The sequence below is a fragment of the Pseudonaja textilis genome, chromosome 5, assembly GCF_049901715.1.
Source record: "Pseudonaja textilis isolate UNSWEBS1 chromosome 5, rPseTex1.2, whole genome shotgun sequence".
In the NCBI taxonomy this organism is placed as follows: domain Eukaryota; kingdom Metazoa; phylum Chordata; class Lepidosauria; order Squamata; family Elapidae; genus Pseudonaja; species Pseudonaja textilis.
In genome coordinates this window covers 28,027,561-28,046,387 of record NC_141994.1, presented here as the reverse complement: position 1 = coordinate 28,046,387, position 18,827 = coordinate 28,027,561, and the positions used below count along the sequence as shown (strand labels likewise).

Here is an 18,827-nt window from a genome sequence, read left to right as displayed (position 1 = left end):
ACAATCACAACAGTGGCTCAAATTAGAATTCTTAAACTGTATGTATGGAATTGAATGTTTTTGTTCTCTGAGTAGGGATGTCAAACTGGCGGCCCAGGGGCTGGATGCATCACATGCAGGCCACTCCTACCCCAGCTCCCTAAAGGGGAAAAATGTCATGAAACGTCACATGATGGCAATGTGATGCCACCAACTACAATTTGGTTTAAAAACTGATTCCAGTAGTTTGTGAACTCAAGAGATCTGGGCAAAGATACCATAATAAATGAGAATATTTGTAGCTCAGGGGTGACATGAGGGGTCCTTGGTGGTATCTGACCTTGTTTTCTTGCAAATGTTTCATTACCCAAACTAGGCAACGAAGAGTGCTGTTGTTTGGGTAATGAAACATCAAGAAAACAAAGCTTAGAGAGCACCAAGGATCCAGCAAACATACCAATATTCCCTTTAAAATTTAGATTGCATTTCTTCAGGAAATTAAGTCAAAATCCATGATTTTTCAGTTCGACTGCAGTTTCATATTGAAAACGAGAAAGTGATGTAATAAGATGCTTGGTGAGAAGTGTCTTCGACATATTGTAGCGAAACCTTTTAGGAGTACATACCAGCTTTTTAAAAAATGCTATAAATTCTTGTATAATTTCTATATGAAACGTTGCAGAAATTTCTAGCGACAGTATCCAGGCAGAGATATCTCCATTTTTAACGTAATAATACCTGCAGAAATGTTCAACATCAGCCTAGTACTGTAAAGTGACCGGTATCCGATAAAAACGGAAGCTCGATCATTCCGGGAGAGTCATCAACAGTCCTCGAATGACTCAAAAACTAGGGGTCTCCCTCTCACCAGTGCTTGGCAGAGGTGAGTGAGTCAGTTTAAATTTGTATACTCTAGCGGCAGGAGCAGCCAAAGCAAAGATAGGCAAATTGAGTACAGCACGAGCAGAAAGGTTTCCTTGGCTGAGCGCAGCAGTTGCGCACATCCCTTACGTAAGTGTCAGCTGGGGATTCCCTGGAGGAGGTCATTTTAATTCAACCATTTAAAGACCCCAGCAGCCGTTCCAGCGCACCTGCCTTATTGCTACCCGCAACCTCGGGCCAAGGAAACTGCAGCAGCGGACCCCATGCCAAGGACCGCTTGAGGCAGCTCTTCACAAAATGGCGGCGCCCACGGGAAGAGAGCCCCATTTTGTGCCCGTAAAGCTGTCAGCAGAGGCGGGCTCCACTTAAGGGGGCAGGGGAGCAGAAGGCGGTGGCCAGTTCACGAAGTGAACGACGGATGAGAGGCGCTTCGTAAGAGATCTCGCCCAGCCCTTCAACGGGGCTTTACGTAAAAGCCCGAGAGCCGAGGCAGGCGGAGCTAGCAAGCGAGAGCCATCCGGAGGATTGCGAGCAATCAGTTGTGCTCCCGCTGGTCTTAGACAGGACTTATTCTTGCTTGGGAGTCGTTTGGGTTGGCGGCTGCTTTATTTTCTCTTTGGATGCGTGCCTTGTGGATTTTAATCCGGCAGAAACTCGTCAGCCTCGCGATCGGTGACTTCCTCCCCTTCCGCCGCGACGTAGGTCTTTATATGGGGGAATTAGATGCCGGTCACAACAATGGGATGAAATAAGCGATTGTCTTGTGCTATTTTCTGGGTTGTTTTCTTTCATGTCTCGGGTTATTTCAGCCTCTTTTTAACTAGCTCAGCCTGTGTAACTTTTTCCTCCTAGTTCTCTTCCTTTCCAAAGCAGCGTCTTTTCAAAAGGATGAATGAGTGGTTTTAGATTGTATCATTAATCATGATGTCACGTTTGGAACGAATCTCTGTTTCTTTGGGGTTTACGGCTCCTTTCTGAATATATCGCTTTCTTAGAACGATGCTCTCCAAGTTGCAATATTGGCAAGCTTGTAAAATGTAATTGCGCCTGTGTGAGAATCTAATTTCTTTTTATCAGTTTGCATTTTTAAAGGTTTGGTGTTTTTTTTAAAAAAAAAAAGAGAAACAAAACCCTTGAGATCTTTGCTTATCATCTCTCCACTGCAAGATAATTCGTAAAGGGTAAAAAAATAATTGGAAACTGCTATATTGTTGGGAAGTAGAGGCTGTCAAAATGGTATGAAATCCATCTAATATCTTTATCCTATAAAGATCTTTATCCCATAAGGATATTAAAATGAAAGGTTATGATGGGTTATGAAGGTTTGTATGAGGATATAAATTGTACTTGATTTGGTGCTAGTATGAAAATAAAAGCTAATTTGGAATATTGGCTAAGAGGTATATTGTTAATTTCTTACCAGTGTTATCTTTGTTATAATTTACAGAAATATATATAGATCACAGATACTTTGCCTCAGTCTTATGTTTATTACTGTATAAAGGATAATATGAAAAAAACCCACTGAGGCTGCTTTCCTAGTAAGAAACAGTATCTACTTTTCATTGTTTTATGAAAATATCTGCTACTTTCTGCTTGCAATTTAGCTGTTTTAAGTGCCTCTTGGTTTTATTCTGAAGTATATGGACTGTTCAGAGCCTGTGTTTGGTGAGTGCTTTTAAATATGCTTCCTTTGTTAATAATGAACCTATGAAGTTTGCTTCTATGTGGCTCATATCATGTATGTTAGTTGTGCTGGCTTCAATACAGTTTACTCCAGGGGAAATATGCAAAAGATTTGCTTTTAACAATATGCACTTTTTCCTAGAATTTTTACATGCATCTTAAGGACATCTAGTTTTATAGGTATTTTATTCAATTAGGAGGTAAAATGCTATTGATCAAGCATCTTTTTATACTAGCAAAGCATTCCCTTCTTATGTAACCTTGTTAAAAACTTAAAAATGCTCTTTTGGAGAACTTGGTTGTGAGTCATTTTTTGTATACTTAATTAATTGTAATGTACTGTGTATAAAAGGTAAGTAATTAAATAAGTGGAACTAGAAAGGTAAGCATAGGATTGATCTGTTTAGAAGTAATCTTCCTGAATCTGATATTTTTTTAAAAAAATGGTGAAAACATCTGGCCCTTTAGGCTAATAGATAAAACCTATAAATTGAGTTATGTTTAAAAAACAATTGTTTGATTATGATATCTAGACAAATATAATTTATGTAAGTTTGATTGCTGAACTGCCAGAATGCTTTTGTGTACAAAATTTCTTATGTGACCTTTATATACTCTTACTATCTTGATTAAACTTGAACAATATTGTTGATATAAGAGTAAATAAAGAAATCTTACTTTTGATTTGGGGACCTGTAGGAACTGAAATTTGTTCATGGGATATCAGGAGGAGATATTTTCTTAAAGAATTAAGGTATATCATAGTTTCTTCAAGACCTTGTATTTGGCTAAATTACTCCCAACAAACAAGGGATAATCACTAAAGGTTAAGGGCTGTTATATTTTATCATACATGCCTCTTTGCACTATTGACCATTAACAAGAGATGTTTTCTTCTTCTGTTCAATTATGTCCAATTCTTGGAGACTGCCTGCATAATTTCCTACAGTTTTCTTGGCAAAGTTTTTCAGGAGTGCTTGTCATTGCCTCTTTCCTAGGGCTGAGAGAGTGTGACTGGCCCAAAGTCACCCAGCTGGCTTTGTATCTAAGGCCCGATTAGAATTTACTGTCTCCTGATTTGTAGCCTGATGCCCTACAACTACATCAAATTTGTTCTCCATTAATAGTATAGCTTAGGTTACAATAAAAGTTAAGTTTGTCTCAAACTTTTTTAAAAATATTTTTGACTTGAAAAACGAGGTAGCTTTAAATTCTTGGATCAAAAGTCTAAGAAAATAATGAATTTTCTTTGTGAAACAACCTTTAACATTGGTTTTATTAAGGTCATTAATGAGAGATTCTATTGGCTTATTTTTTTGCGAGGCAATTGCAATAGTAGGTTGACTACTATTACTTTTGTTAATGAGAGGAGACTGTATATAGAAATAAGATTGGCTTTGAAAATATATGAAACATTAATTTCACTTTACATGACTGCTATGTTTTCTGGACCAAATATCCTATTTAGAATCATGGAAAAATAGGCAGGGTAGCAAAATTATCAGCACAGTTGCCTTTCACTAATTATATACTAAGCCTAGCTAGTCATTGCAGCTCAATACTGAGAGCTGATTTTCAATTTTTTTCTTATTGTGTAATTATTAAAGAAAAAGGCAGCAGGAAAAGATGACTTTTTGTTTGTTTTATTTTATCCTACAACATGATGGAAATATTTTAACCATCTATTTTAAACAGACTGACTTTCATCAATATGTCATAGAAATCCATATTGTAGAGAACATCTGTCTCTATAGTCTGCATTAATTTTCCTATCCCTTAAAGTTCACTGCCTATAAATACAGTCATTGTTGAGTTTAATGTGAACATCAGTGATTTGTTCTGTGTCAGTTAAATCAATGTGAAGCTCTTAATCTGTTTAAGATTCAATTTAATTTAATTTAAGATCAGTTTCCTTGTGGAAATCTGTACATAGCTGTGTTCTACCTCAGTTACTTAATGCCATTACCTATAAAGCATCTACTAGACTCAGTCTTAAATATGTTTAGAAAAAAGTTTTATTGAACTTAGTAAAACTTTCAAGATAACATATCATTTACAAAAATTTTAGAGCTATGTGTGCACATGTGTGCACACATGTGCCTTTGAGCTAGTGTTGAGGTCTCATGACTGCCTGAATCTACATTTTTCTTTGCAAGATTTTGAAGGTGGTTTACCATTGCCTCTTTCATAGGGCTGAGAGAGAGTAACCAGCCCAAGGTCACCAAGATGGCTTTGTGCCTAAGACTAAAATTCACAAAGTCTCTTAGTTTCTAGCCTGGTGTTCAAACTAGCACTTTTGGAACTTTTGAATTTTACTATTATTAGGTATTGAAATACTTTAAACTGAAACAATGCAAATCAATTATGATTAATAAAAATGGAAGATACTAAGTTTTTGTTAAGTAAATTGAGATGCAATCATAGTTCTAAAAATTAATGTCTGAATTAATTATGCACATTGAGTTAAAAGAAATGGTTAAGCCTCACTAGTGTAGGGATCCCTACAGGTAGTCCTCGACTTACAACTGATTTTTTAATAACTGTTCAAAATTTTGGGGGACTTTAAAAAAGCTACTTACAACTCATCCTCAAAATTGTGAGTCATATGATCACATTTGGAGCGCTGGGCAGCTGGTTTGCAATTAAAACAGGTTGCAGCATTCTGTGGCCAGAAAATGGTAAAAACCACCAAGCTGGACACATGGTGTCTCAACTTGTGACTGCAATGACTTATAACTAAAATTCTGGGCTCCACTGTGATTATAAGTGGAGAATGATCTGTATATTTTTATATTTTTGTTATACATTGTTGGAAATACTCATAAAATGTTCTCTCTGGGTAAATAGTCTTCTAAAATGTTTCAGATGATACAAATCGTGCTTAATTTAAATTAACATAATTTACCTATTAGATGTACTACTTTTAAGTGGGAAAATTTGTACTAATTTGTTATTTTAGCATATTTCTTTAATTCATTTATTACAATCATCTTTATTTAAATCAGTACACCTGAGTAAATGCAGAAAATGGAAAATGCAACTTCCCTATCAGGATGTTGAAGAAAGAGGTGGAAAAAAGTTTTAACTATTACGTAACTGCCATTAAAAGGAGCAAAGTGGCACTTTTTCTGGGAAAGAGATTCAAATCACGACCCTCCTCCTGATTCATTCTGGTAAAATAGATAGGAAAACCAGTAAATTGATGAGGTGTACATTACAGTGTTTTGAATAATCCCCTTTTACAGGTGAAACTCAAAAAATTAGAATATCATGCAAAAGTTCATTTATTTCAGTAATGCAACTTAAAAGGTGAAACTAATATACGAGATAGATTCATTACATGCAAAGCAAGATAGTTCAAGCCGTGAGTTGTCATAATTGAGATGATTATGGCTTATAGCTCATGAAAACCCCAAATCCACAATCTCAGAAAATTAGAATATTACATGCAATCAATAAAACAAGGATTGTACATAGAACAATATCGGACCTCTGAAAAGTATAAGCATGCATATGTACTCAGTACTTGGTTTGGGCCCCTTTTGCAGCAATTACTGCCTCAATGCGGCATGGCATGGAAGCTATCAGCCTGTGGCACTGTGTTATGGAAGACCAGGATACTTCAATAGCGGCCTTCAGCTCTTCTGCATTGTTTGGTCTCATGACTCTCATCTTTCTCTTGGCAATGCCCCATAGATTTTCTATGGGGTTCAGGTTAGGCGAGTTTGCTGGCCAATCAAGCACAGTAATCCCACGGTCATTCAATCAGGTTTGGTACTTTTGGCAGTTTGGGCAGGTGCCAAGTCCTGCTGGAAAATGAAGTCAGCATCCCCATAAAGCTCATCTGCGGAAGGAAGCATAAAGTGCTCCAAAATCTCCTGGTAGACGGCTGCGTTGACCCTGGACTTAATGAAGCACAGTGGACCAACACCAGCAGATGACATGGCTCCCCAAATCAACACAGACTGTGGAAACTTCATACTGGACTTCAAGCATCTTGCAGTGTGTGCCTCTCCATTGTTCCTCCAGAATCTGGGTCCTTAGTTTCCAAATGTGATGCAAAAGTTGCTCTCATCAGAAAAGAGGACTTTGGACCACTGAGCAGCAATTCTGTTTTTCTTTAGCCCAGGTAAGACGCTTCTGACGTTTGTTGTTCAGGAGCATCTTGACAAGAGGAATACGACATTTGAAGCCCATGTCCAGGATCCATCTGTGTGGTGGCTCTTGATGCACTGACTCCAGCCTCAGTCCACTCCTTGTGAAAGTCCCCAACACTTTTGAATGGCCTTTTCCTGACAATCTTTTCCAGGCTGCGGTCATCCCCGCTGCTTGTGCACCTTTTTCTTCCGCACTTTTCTCTTCCACATAACTTTCTATAAATGTGCTTTGATACAGCACTTTGGGAACATCCAACTTCTTTTGCAATTACCTTTTGAGGCTTTCCCCCCTTATGGAGAGAGTTGATGGTTTTCTGCAAAACTGTCAGGTCAGCAGTCTTTCCCATGATTGTGATTCCTTTTTTAAAAAATAAATTTTATTAAGTTTCCAAATTTTAAAAACATAAAACAAAACTTTATACATTGTTATCAACATCAAGACATCTTTTGCATTTCTTCACATTTTTCAGTATATGTATTTACTTACCGCTTTACCATTGCATCTTACTCTTACTATAAATCAATATCTTTTATCCTTACATCTCAATCTTTTCCATGGTATATTTACATATTTACATATTCCCTCATTCTTTTCCTAATTGCCATTTTATTTTCTTTTTATTTCTAAACCACTCATACCAGGCACCCCAGGCCCTATAATAAATTGAATCTTCTCTTTTATTTTCATCGTTAGCCTGTCCATCTCTATACAATCTATTATTTTTTTAATAAACATGCCTTCCGGTGGAACCCTTTTTTCCTTCCAGAGTTGTGCGTAGGAAATCCTTGCAGCTGTTAATATATGTAACATAATATATCTATCTGTTTTATTGCATTTTTGTGTTATATCTAATAAAGTTCCCAGATTAAATTCAGTTTTCTGATTCATGATTTCTTCTATCCATTGTCTAATTGTATTCCAATATTTTTTCACTTCCTGGCATGTCCACCAGGTATGAAAATAAGTGCCTTTTTCTTTTCCACATTTCCAACAATTTGGGTCTGAGTTAAACATTTTTGCCAATCTAGCGGGAGGAAGGTGCCATCTGTAGAACATTTTGTATTAATTTTCCTTGTATGCTGTGGATATAATTAGTTTGTAATTTTATCCCCACATTCTTTCCCAATTTTCCAGGTCTATATTATGGCCAACGTTTTCGCCCATACCACCATCGTCTCTCTGACTACCTCCTCTTCCATTTTCATATCTAGTAAAAAGTTATATATTCTTGAAATCATTTTCTTTTCCATTTCTTGTAGAATTGTATCTAATTGATACTTTTCCATGCAGAAACCAAATTGTTCTTTGTCCTTCTGATATCTCGCCTGGATTTGCGTCTATGGCCACCAATCTATCTTTATATTTTGTTGCTGTAATTCTTGTCTCATTTTTAATCTTCCTTGTGTGTCTAATAGGTCTTTGTAACTCCTCTTTTTTCCCAGATCCATTGCATTTGGGTAGATTTGTGCTTCCATAGTTGACAGCCAGTTCGGTATTTTAATATAATGGTTCTTTTTAATCTTGTTCCATGTCCGAATTAATGAATCTCTAATCTCTGAAAATATGCATGCTGTTTACATTTCCCATCACATAGGAAACTATGCCACCCTCTCTGCAAGTTGTGGCCCTCTATCGACAATACTCTGCTATTATCCAGGTTGATCCAATCTTTAATCCATACCATAGCCGCAGCCTGATAATACATTTCCCAGTCAGGGAGTCCAAAGTCAGGGAGTCCCTTTCTCTTTTGTCCTGTAACAATTTCATTTTTATCCTAGCTTTTTTCCCATCCCAAGCAATTTTACTTATTATTCGATCTAATTCTCTAAAAAAGGTTTTATCCAACCTTATTGGTACAGTTTGAAAAAGATATAGTATTTTTGGTAGGGTAGACATTTTAATTGCTGCAATTTTCCCCAGTAGTGATAGCTGTAATTTCCCCCATATTTCCAATTCTTTTTTAATTTGTATTATTAATTTGTCATAGTTATCTTTTTTGATTGAAGAGCATCTTGCTGTTAACCAAATGCCTGAATATTTTACCTTTTTCACACTTTGCATTCCCAATTTTCCTTCTAATTCTTTTTTTTTTTTTGCTTATCTTTTAAATTTTTAGTCAATAATTTTGTTTTGTTTTTATTAATCTTAAGGCCTGCAACCTTGCCAAATTCCTTTATTTCCTTTATTAATTTTACTCCCGTATCCTCTGGATCTTCCAGAAAAAATACTATATCATCGGCAAATGCCTGTACCTTATAATGCTTTTTAATTAAAGGTTGATTTCTACATTTTTCCTAACGTTTTCCAATAAGTTTTCTAAGGTAAGAATAAAGAGAAGGGGTGACAGTGGGCATCGCTGCCTTACTCCCTTGTTGATCTTAAATGTTTCCATCCTGTCACCATTCATTATGCTGGCCGTCTGTGTCGTATAAATTGTTGAAATCAATTTAATAAATTTATTGCCAAATTGCATGCTTTTTAATTGTTGTATTATGAACTGCCAATTAATATTGTCAAATGCCTTTTGCGCATCGAGGAAGACAATTGCCAATTTTTTTCCTGTGTTTGCTTCATAATCTATTATATTCAATACCATTCTAGTATTATTTTTAATTTGTCTATTTGGTAAGAATCCGTTTTGGTTGCTATGAATGATCTGATTAAGGGTTTTTTTCAATCTTTCTGCCATTATGGACATAAATATATTATAATCAACGTTTAAAGGGGATATGGGCCTGTAATTTTGAATTAATTGATGGTCCGAATCTTCTTTTGGGATCAATGTTATATATGTCTCCCCCCATGACTTAGGTAATTTTGCTGTTGTCAGTACCTCATTACAGAGTTCTAATAATTGCATTTCTAATTTTTCTTGGAGCGTTTTATACAGTTCCCCTGGGAGACCATCCGGTCCCGGTGTCTTATTGTTTTTCTATTTCAGGATTGCCTCTTGCAGTTCTCTCAATGTTATTTCCCTGTTTATCTCTTCTTTACCCTCTTCTGGGATCACAGGTAGCCCTTTTCCTTCTAAGTAATGTTGGATATTTCCCTCTGGTATGTCTTCCGTACTATATAATTCCTCAAAATCTTTTAATATGTTTTTTCTTTTCAGTTTGATGTTGTAGCGTACCATCAGCATCCTTCAATTGTTGGATTGTTCTTTTCTCTTTTTGTTTCTTAAGTCTATAGGCTAGCCACCTTCCCGGCTTATTCACGTGTTCAGAATAATTCTGTTTTATCTTTTTCATGTCCTGTAACCATTCATCTTGTGTTAACATGTTCAATTTATGTCTAATCATTGTCCTCTCCGTATTTGCTGTCTTACTATGTGGTGTTTTTTCTAACTCCTTAAGAGTATCTAGTAGTTTAGATTGTTCTTTTTGTTCCTTATATCTATGTGTATTATATGAAATTGCTAGGCCCCTGATATATGCTTTAGTCGTGTCCCATAGGTTTGGAATTGATGGTTGTTGTTTTTTGTTTTCCTTCAGAAATAACTCCAATTCTTTTTCCATCATCTTAACACATTCTTTTTCTTTTACGATCTTCTTGTTTAGCATCCATCTTCTGTTTTTTTTTCAATCCTTTCTAAATTATTTTAATGGGATTATGGTCTGCCCATGTGTTAGATTCAATTTCTATTTCTTTTATATTACGTTCCATTTCCCCATTTGTCCATAACATATCCAATCTTGACCATGATGTGTGTGGTGCTGAATAGTAAGTATACTGTTTTTTGTCTGGATTTCTTTCTCTCCGTATATCTTTTAATCCTAATTCTTCTGCCATTTGATAAAATACTTTTGGTAATGTTTTCCTTTTCCTTTTAATGTGTCTCCTTAATTTTATGCACACTTTATATATATATATATATATATGTATTTATATAACAATGTAAAATTAAATATCATTGTTGTTTATAATCTATGATAGTCCGTAACCCTCTTAATTTTCTAATCTTATTTAATCCTTTTAGTACATTAATTAAGTATAATTCTAAATATAATATCTTATATAGTAAACATATATAATTCAATAAATATAGATAAATATTTGTTTGATTGTTTTCTTATATACTATATATTTTAACTTTCTTATAGTTCAATTAAGTCTATGAATCAATATATAGCCATTAATTAGTTGTACATAAATTGATTTATTAGTTGTTATCCAAGGTATCAAATTGTGGAAAGATATAAAGAATATATAGGGTATAACAGTTATAAAGAATGTAGCAATCTATGAAATAGGATACATAAATTAATTCTTCTTGCAAGCAATCAGCTATAGATATAGATATTGCTTAAGATTTTTTTTCAATATACACTTTTGAATTTAATACTTAGAAATTATTCAGCTTTCTTCTTCTTTCTTCCTTCTTCTTTTCCCTTTCTTCTGCACACCGTCACATTACTTTCCTCATTTCCTGTTTCCTCAGTCCTCTTTAACTACTTAGTCACTTTCACTCTCAAATTGCACAGTCACAGCTTTCTATCAAAATGGTTCCACTCTCCGTTCAACTACAGTTCTCCATTAAAGTTCTAATTGTTCTCTCTAATGTCTCTTTTCTGCTCTACTAGTAATCAATCTAAATCGTAGAAATTTTGAGTTTTTATTCACAGAGTCTCGATCCTTTCTTCTGCGGTACTCTCTCTCAGCTGTTAAACTGTTGTTTCCTCCTCTCCCTTTTGCCCCACTATGCCCCACCAATTAGCTGCTGTATTCATGCTCTCCAGAGGCTCCCTCTGTCAAAGTCTTTCACAGGGCTCTCTCACCTCTCAAAAACTGCCCCAGTCTGCCATTCTCCTTCTGATGTCTTGCGTTGATCCACTTTCCTGCTTTCCGATCGCAGCTGGCTGTCACAGCTTCGGACCCACCGTAGATGCCGGGTTTCTTTCACGCCAGATTCAAAGGGCTTCCCCTTGTTGCAGTGAGAGGTTGCTTTCCTCCTCTCTGCTCTAGGCTTCCCTTTCTAACTCGTGTGTCTCTCCAAGCTTCACGATGCCTCTAAGAGCTTCCAAGCGCGAAAATTCGGATACGGGATTGCAGAGATCGCTCTCCTCCTCCCCTCCGCTGTGACCTCACCACCGGAAGTCCGATTGTGATTCCTACTGAACCAGACTGAGAGACCATTTAAAGGCTCAGGAACCCTTTTTTTGATGTTATGGCTTCATTAGCTGATTAGAGTGGGACACTTTGAGCCTAGAATATTGAACCTGTTCACAATGTTCTAATTTTCTGAGATTGTGGATTTGGGGTTTTCATGAGTTGTAAGCCATAATCATCTCAATTATGACACATCACGGCTTGAACTATCTTGCTTTGCATGTAATGAATCTATTTCATATACTAGGTTCACCTTTTAAGTTGCATTACTGAAATAAATGAACTTTTGCACGATATTCTAATTTTTCGAGTTTCACCTGTATATTGCAGTTTTACTGCATGGAAATCTAGCTAGTTGGAAACCTTTTAGATATCAGTAAGAAAGTCTACTGCTATGAAACTCAAAAAGACAGTTCAAGGCTAATTTTGTTGTTGTGCATATCAATCACTTGAGCATAACTCCCTTGGAGTAATGAGACTTGGATTTGAATAGACATATAAACTAATAGATATTTTATCCTGCCCTGAAGAAGTTGGCTTTTGTTACTTCTAGCTATTACACTTGGTTCTCAGCAAAAATGCAGGACACTTTCTATATTTTCAATAACTGGGAAGATGCTGAAGCAATGTACTATACTAACAACTGCTTCAGAAGTGACATGATACAAAAATGCTAACAGTTTCCGCTTATCCAATGATCTGATTGTTTGTTATGGGTCCTGGTAGTATATTTGGAATAGTAAAATCTACTCTTTGATATTGTGAAATTATTCAGTAAATATTAAAGGTAAACTGTACCCCCAGTCTTGCTATGGACTGTCAGTCTTCTTTTAAGTTTCTGATTGAAGGAAAGAAACAGCAGAACTTTAAAGTGTGCTGTGGCATATACAATGGGAACAGTCATCCTGAATTTTCTTGATCATAAAAAGTTATAAGGCAGCAATTCAATTGCTGTGATTACAGTAAGAGGGCTAGTTCAATCAACATGATTATTTATTTTAAAACAGCTAAAACTATTTTTTATATTTGTGAAATCTCAGTATTTTTGAATGCTAATAGATTAAAACTTGCCAAATTCAAATTTTTGTGAGACCTGTACTAGTAATAATAGTAGAGAAGGAAAGCCTTACAAAAATAAATGAATAACAAAGCAGTCTACAGCTTTTGTTAAAAAAGGTAATTAAATGTTTGTTTTTGATACTGTGAAAAAGGCAATACTCACACTGTTCTAGGTTTCGTAGTTAACTTCCCCTTCAGTTGTTCATCAAGTCTGGCTTTTTATTTATTTTCACACTGAAGAGTTTATTCCTTATCCTGGGTAGAAACCCATTCATTTTATGCTACTGCTGGCTGGCACACTGCCTTCCCTTCCTAACAGTCCTAACTGCCATGGAACAGTTTTAGTCCACCATTCCATTTTCCTTCCAAAATGGCATTTTCAAACAAGCTTCTTCCTGTTTTAACAGTAATTAAGCTTAAGTCCTTTGCATATACTGTTTTGTAAAAATTGTACCAACAACTGCTGCCTTGTAGCTGTAAGCTGGTAAAACATAGTAGATTTATTACTACAGTAGAGATATTTTATTTTAATTCCAACAAAACAGGGCAGTATACCATGCTTGAGAAAGTAACATACTGAGCTAAGTGTGTAACTACTCTGCTTTGTTTTCAAATATGAATTGGGCTACATACAAAATGAATTGATGTACCTTGTCTTTCTGGAGCTAATATTACTTGAAAGGCTATCTCTTTAAATGTAAAGAGACAACTTTTTGGTTTGAAATAGCTGGCCCTAAAAATCTGTTGACCAAATTTCATTTAATGGAAAATTCAGATTATGTGCCTGTTTTCTATGAGATGTTGCACTGTTACTGTAATATCAGTTGTTTTTCCAGAAGCTGAAATTTCTTTTTTACCTGTCAGAAATTTTTCAGTTTTGTCATAAAGGCCTATGAAAAATGTAGATATTTGGCTGCTATTTATGGGATATTTGATTGAAGAGTGCCAAACAGATTTGTTTGTGTCTTCTAACACTATAAATGTTCAATGGATTTTGGTAAGATTAAAGCTATCAATTTTTTTAGAGTGAGCTACATCTAATAATTATAGTATTAGAGTTACATTTAATAGTGATTTACTGTTTTTACTAATGATTTATACTTATTAAATATTCACAACATATTTAATATATAGTCCATTTCTTTTAAGTGATCACTTGTTTTGGAGAGGAGAGCTGTTATTTGTAAAGTTATCCTCTCTTGCTCCTCCAGTAGTCTCTCCTTCACATTCTTTGTCACGCTAGTGCTGGTGTTTAATATAGCAATCTCTCATTTTAAAAGAAAAGTGTTTAAAATTATGTTTGGTATTCACCATCCTATAAAAAGGGTGAAATATTCTGCATGTAGATCAATTGCTTAGCAGTGCAGTGTTTCCTTAAGAAAAAGGGATAGAAGTAGAAAAAAATACAGTGGCTCTAATGTCAGGACAAGGTCAGCAGTATATATAATTGGGCATGAGAATGGGCAAGGGTTTGGGGTGATTTAGTGTGAAACAAATGAATTAAAAGTCCTGGACGGTTTATCAGTGTTGCAAATTTTCATTCTGTGAAACCGCATTCAAAGGTAACCCTTTTGAGGGTGAGAAAACATTTCTGCCTTAACTGAATGTATAATTCTATGCTGTATTAAGTGTATGTCACTGTATTACATTTTTAGTAGATGTTGGAATAATTGTGTGAGAAAGGAGATGTGTTCAATGCAAAAGCAACTTTCTGTACTTTTACCGAAGATGATTACCATTATTGTAATGGTTACTTAAATGTATAGGCCAGCTGACTCACAACAGTTCTGAATGATTAACAGATAATAAAGGTTAACAAGGAAAAAAATAACAAACATGAAGAGTAAATATGGGAAAAGTGACATAAACAGATTGAAACAAAAGAAATGAACCTACATGTCCGAAGGAGGAGGGGGGAGCTCGAGTCACTCTAGCCAAAGGCCTGGGTGCCAAGGCCCTTCGAAACATTACCAGGGTGGAGGATATCTCAATCTTAATGGACCCTTGTTCATAGAGAGGAATAGTAACAGACCAGATGCTTTCTAGGGATCCTAATAGATTGCATTGTTTATTCAAAACAAGATGGAGTGTGAAAATCTTGTCAGAATGAAATAGGCAGATACTATAGGAGGCAGCTAAACTGCCTCAACTAAACCAGCTCTCTAACATATAGAGAAATTGTACAAAATGACCAAGCTAAGCCAAAGGGAAGAGTCAGGTGCATCAGCATTCTTGAATCTCTTCATGCTCATGAGATCCAGCCCACCCATGGATTCTTATCTCCTGCCAGTTTGCTTTACCATTAGTAATTCAGATTCTTGTAGAGAGCTTTAGCATGCAATAAACCAGTAATCATTTGAACTTCCTTGCTTCCTAATTTATTGTTCCTGACAAAAAAAAAAGAGACAATAAAGCATACATTTACAGTTGAACTGAATTTTATCTAGCAAATTAAATGCATTTAATGGAATATCTTAGTTTCATTTCCTTGCAAACTCTTGGAGACAAGAAATTACTCTGACTAATAGAGATGTTTATTTCAGTGGTGGTATTCTACCAGTTCAGCCTGGTTCTGCCGAGTCAGTAGCGGCAATGAGTAGCGGATACTGAACCAGTTCCCTCTGACGCTCTGTGTTGGGCCTGCCCGCCTACCTGGGCTCCCATACTAATCTTTATGTCCCGCTTTTAAAGCGCAGCTGCTTTGTGCAACATAGCAATTGCTGTGTGGCAGCTGCTGAAGCATCAGGGAGAGTGCAAGATTGCAGGAGGATTCAAAACATCTCTGCACCTGCGCAAAGTGTGTGTTTGGCGCACACATGCACAGTGTGTGCATGCCCACCAAACCGGTGGTAAAAATATTTGAAATACACTACTGCTTTATTGATTTAACTTATATGACTGCCTGTCATATAATCTTAGGCAGCCCACAACCATTGAAAACAAACCAAAACTCTTTCCCATCAGATGCCAGACCATTCAGCCTCCTGATTTAGCCTCCACCCTAGACCAATGCTTATAGGAAAAAACAGGTCTTCATGTTCTTCTGGAAGGTTAGAAGGATAGGGAGCCTCTTCAACTGGAAGAGTTTTCCAAAGAACCGGAGTGTCTATAGAGAAGATGCACCTATAGGATCCCATCAGATTTCAGCATTTAAGAGGGGACCTGGGGTGTCCTAACTGACCTAGTGGGATGGACAATTAGCCTCAGGGAGAGACAATTCCACAAATAACCTGATTCTCTGTGTCTAGAGTTTTAAAGGTGACCTTGAAATTGAACTCAGAAATTGGAAGCTAGTGCAACTTAAGAAGCAACGATGTAACTCAGGCCTTTGAGGGAAATGGGCAGTTTAGAAATGCAATAACCAAATGCTCCCACTTTGACACTTTTGCAAGGTCCTGAATACCTGGGGAACCCAGGCTGGGTTGGAGCCCATCAAGTGGCTCATCTGATTGTATGTTGTTGCCAGGGGTGGAGGTGTCATGCCCCTGTCAGAATCTGATTCGGAGGGGGAGGCCAAGCAGCTGATGGGGAGTGGGAGTGTGGCTCTGCTGTGGAAGAAACTGGTGAAGGGCAAAGGCTGGCTCGACAGAGCAGGGGAGAGGTAGAGCAAGGCAGAGGTGATTCGGAGGAAGACCAAGGCACACCCCCTCTTCATCCTAGGGCATGCAGGGAGGAGTGGAGAAGGGAGCAACATGAGTTGTCTGGCTTACGGGGAGGAAGGGGCCCTGATTCCCTCCATTAGCTGCAGCTGGGAACACTTTAAAAAGGGAAGCTGCGCACAGCAAAGTTGTTGGGAGTACATTGTGAATTATCTGGTATCGTGCATATTTGTTTCATTTCTGAGATGGAATGCAAAGCTTGTAAAATAACTGCAAAATGCTTTTAAATAGCTAGAAAAAGCAAGATGAGTAAGTGCATCTGTGTATAAGTACAGTATTTTATGATGCTGCATGACATGAGAAAAAACAATGATTGCTTGGTACAGTCACATGATGAATAGTGTATAAAACAGCTGTTTATGATCTTACCCTCTAAAAATTTACATAATCCATATATAAAGTAAAAAAGTATATAGTAAAAAAATTGCATGTAAAACTACTTTCCTCATGAGCAGAAATATATCACATTTGAAATATATTCTTGAAGTCTTAACTGATTCCCTATTTTACAGATTTCAGTAGTTCCATGATCAGGGTGAAAAAAACTGGCTACAAGCTAAAGCCTACAAAATGTATACTGTAAAATTCCATATTAAGATTTGCAATCACCTTTTTCATGGCTCCATAGCAAGTTCCCCCTCACAACATTTGTCACACCTAAAAGGTAACCTGTTCATTTGATGTGAAGCTAAAGCAATTGTTAAATTACTGGAAGTCCTGTATGTCAGACTTCTCTTTCCAAAGAATGAGAATGTAGAAACTTGAAACAATTAACAGGGATAAAGGATTAGAAGATAAATAAGCTGTCATGCAGACCACCCACTGGCTAGATTAAACATTAAATGAGTAGTAGTCAATGAAAGAAATGATTGATAAAACTGTATTTTGACTATTTCTATACTGGCCATATATGTTGCCTGACTATATTAATCTATCTTCTTTTCTTCTATTGCAGAGACCACCAATTTCATGGACATAATCAAAGGCATGGAGCAAAACATATTGGGAAAAATCATTTCTAGCTTGCATATGCGAGATAACTAGAAAGAGAACTTACTAAGCATTGCTGTTAATTGTTAGGGCTGTATTGTCATTCTGTGCACCAGTAGCATTACTGTATATTAATTATTTTTTCTTTTATTATAATGTTGTAAATCATATTATATTGTATTATTTCAATGCAATGGAGATTCAATGCAGTAAAGTTTATATAATTAAAATTATTAACATATTTAAAAAGCTAAAAGTATTGAAACATTAAAAATTTCTTATTATATGATTATGATGATTCAGTCGTGCCTGACTCTTGGTGATTTTATGAACCAGGTCTCTCCACATCTTCCAATCTTGTACTACTAGTTTGAGTTTTTCCATGCTCTAGCTGATGTCAGCTTTGACAACATAATCTCCAGTGAATTCCTCCACAGCACATGGCCAAAATAACTGGGAAGTAATTTTGTGACTTTTCCCTCTAGTGACATGCCTGGAGTTATGTGCTCTGGTAGTTTGTGAGGGAGGCAGAGAGTGAGTACAAAGGAGGAAGGTATTTTGAATTGCCTCCGTTGCATTTCAACTTCCCAGAGTTTGGTGGGAGGACTGCTGGCTGTTTGTGAGAGAGGCAGAGAGTGAGTACAAAGGAGAAAGGTAGTGACCTGCACGTCTAACAGCACGCGAATCATATAACTATAACCCAAAAATAGTAATGACAATTCAGGGTTGGTGCACTTGAGATTGTGATTTCATTTTATTTCAAAATGACCAGCGTAGTTCAGTGTAATACTTGTTTCGCAGCTGTCTTTCGGAGCACTCTTTTCAAATTTGGATGCTGTCCTCTTTGTAAACAAATTACATGGATAGATTACCTATCTAGAATCTCTAATCTGTGCTCTCCAAGCAGAAATTAGATCCCTAATCCAGCCATACCAGTCTATTGAGCTGCCAGCCCGAACTACCACAAAGACCCTAAAGGAAAAGAGCAGTATGGACAACCATAAGATCTGGCAGGGTGAGAGCTGTGGACCATAAACACAAAGCTTTTGCTGTGTCCCAGCATAACAGATACAGTGATCTTGCACTGTCTAGGGACACTAAAGTGACAGGTCAAGGTAGTTGTGATAATGATAACTCAAGCCGGGGATCGTGGTCCGAGAAGAAGAACTTACTTTGGAAAGGGGAAAGTGTGAATCAGGTATTACGCATCATCAGTCACACAAGAAGAGCAAGGTATCCAAAAAGAGAAGCCACCTTCTGGTTGGGGACTCAATTGTAAGTGATGTAAATTTAGGAAAAGATACTGAG

The 18,827-nt window shown here is 36.6% G+C and overlaps 1 protein-coding gene and 1 long non-coding RNA gene across 2 annotated transcripts in view; one reads left to right on the top strand and one right to left on the bottom strand.

The window, feature by feature from the left end:
- Positions 1–1,181, bottom strand: part of ARID2 (AT-rich interaction domain 2) — a 190,407-nt gene extending 189,226 nt beyond the window's left edge. Inside the window, exon 1 of the mRNA XM_026700645.2 lies at positions 1,071–1,181. The gene's annotated coding sequence lies outside the window, so the exon portion shown is untranslated. The remainder of the gene's footprint in view (positions 1–1,070) is intronic.
- Positions 1,182–1,208: 27 nt separating this feature from the next.
- On the top strand, positions 1,209–17,824 carry LOC148125573 (uncharacterized). The gene is made up of 2 exons (XR_015743805.1): positions 1,209–1,559; positions 17,485–17,824. It is a non-coding gene; the product is annotated as an uncharacterized LOC148125573 (long non-coding RNA).
- The last annotated feature ends 1,003 nt before the right edge of the window (positions 17,825–18,827 follow it).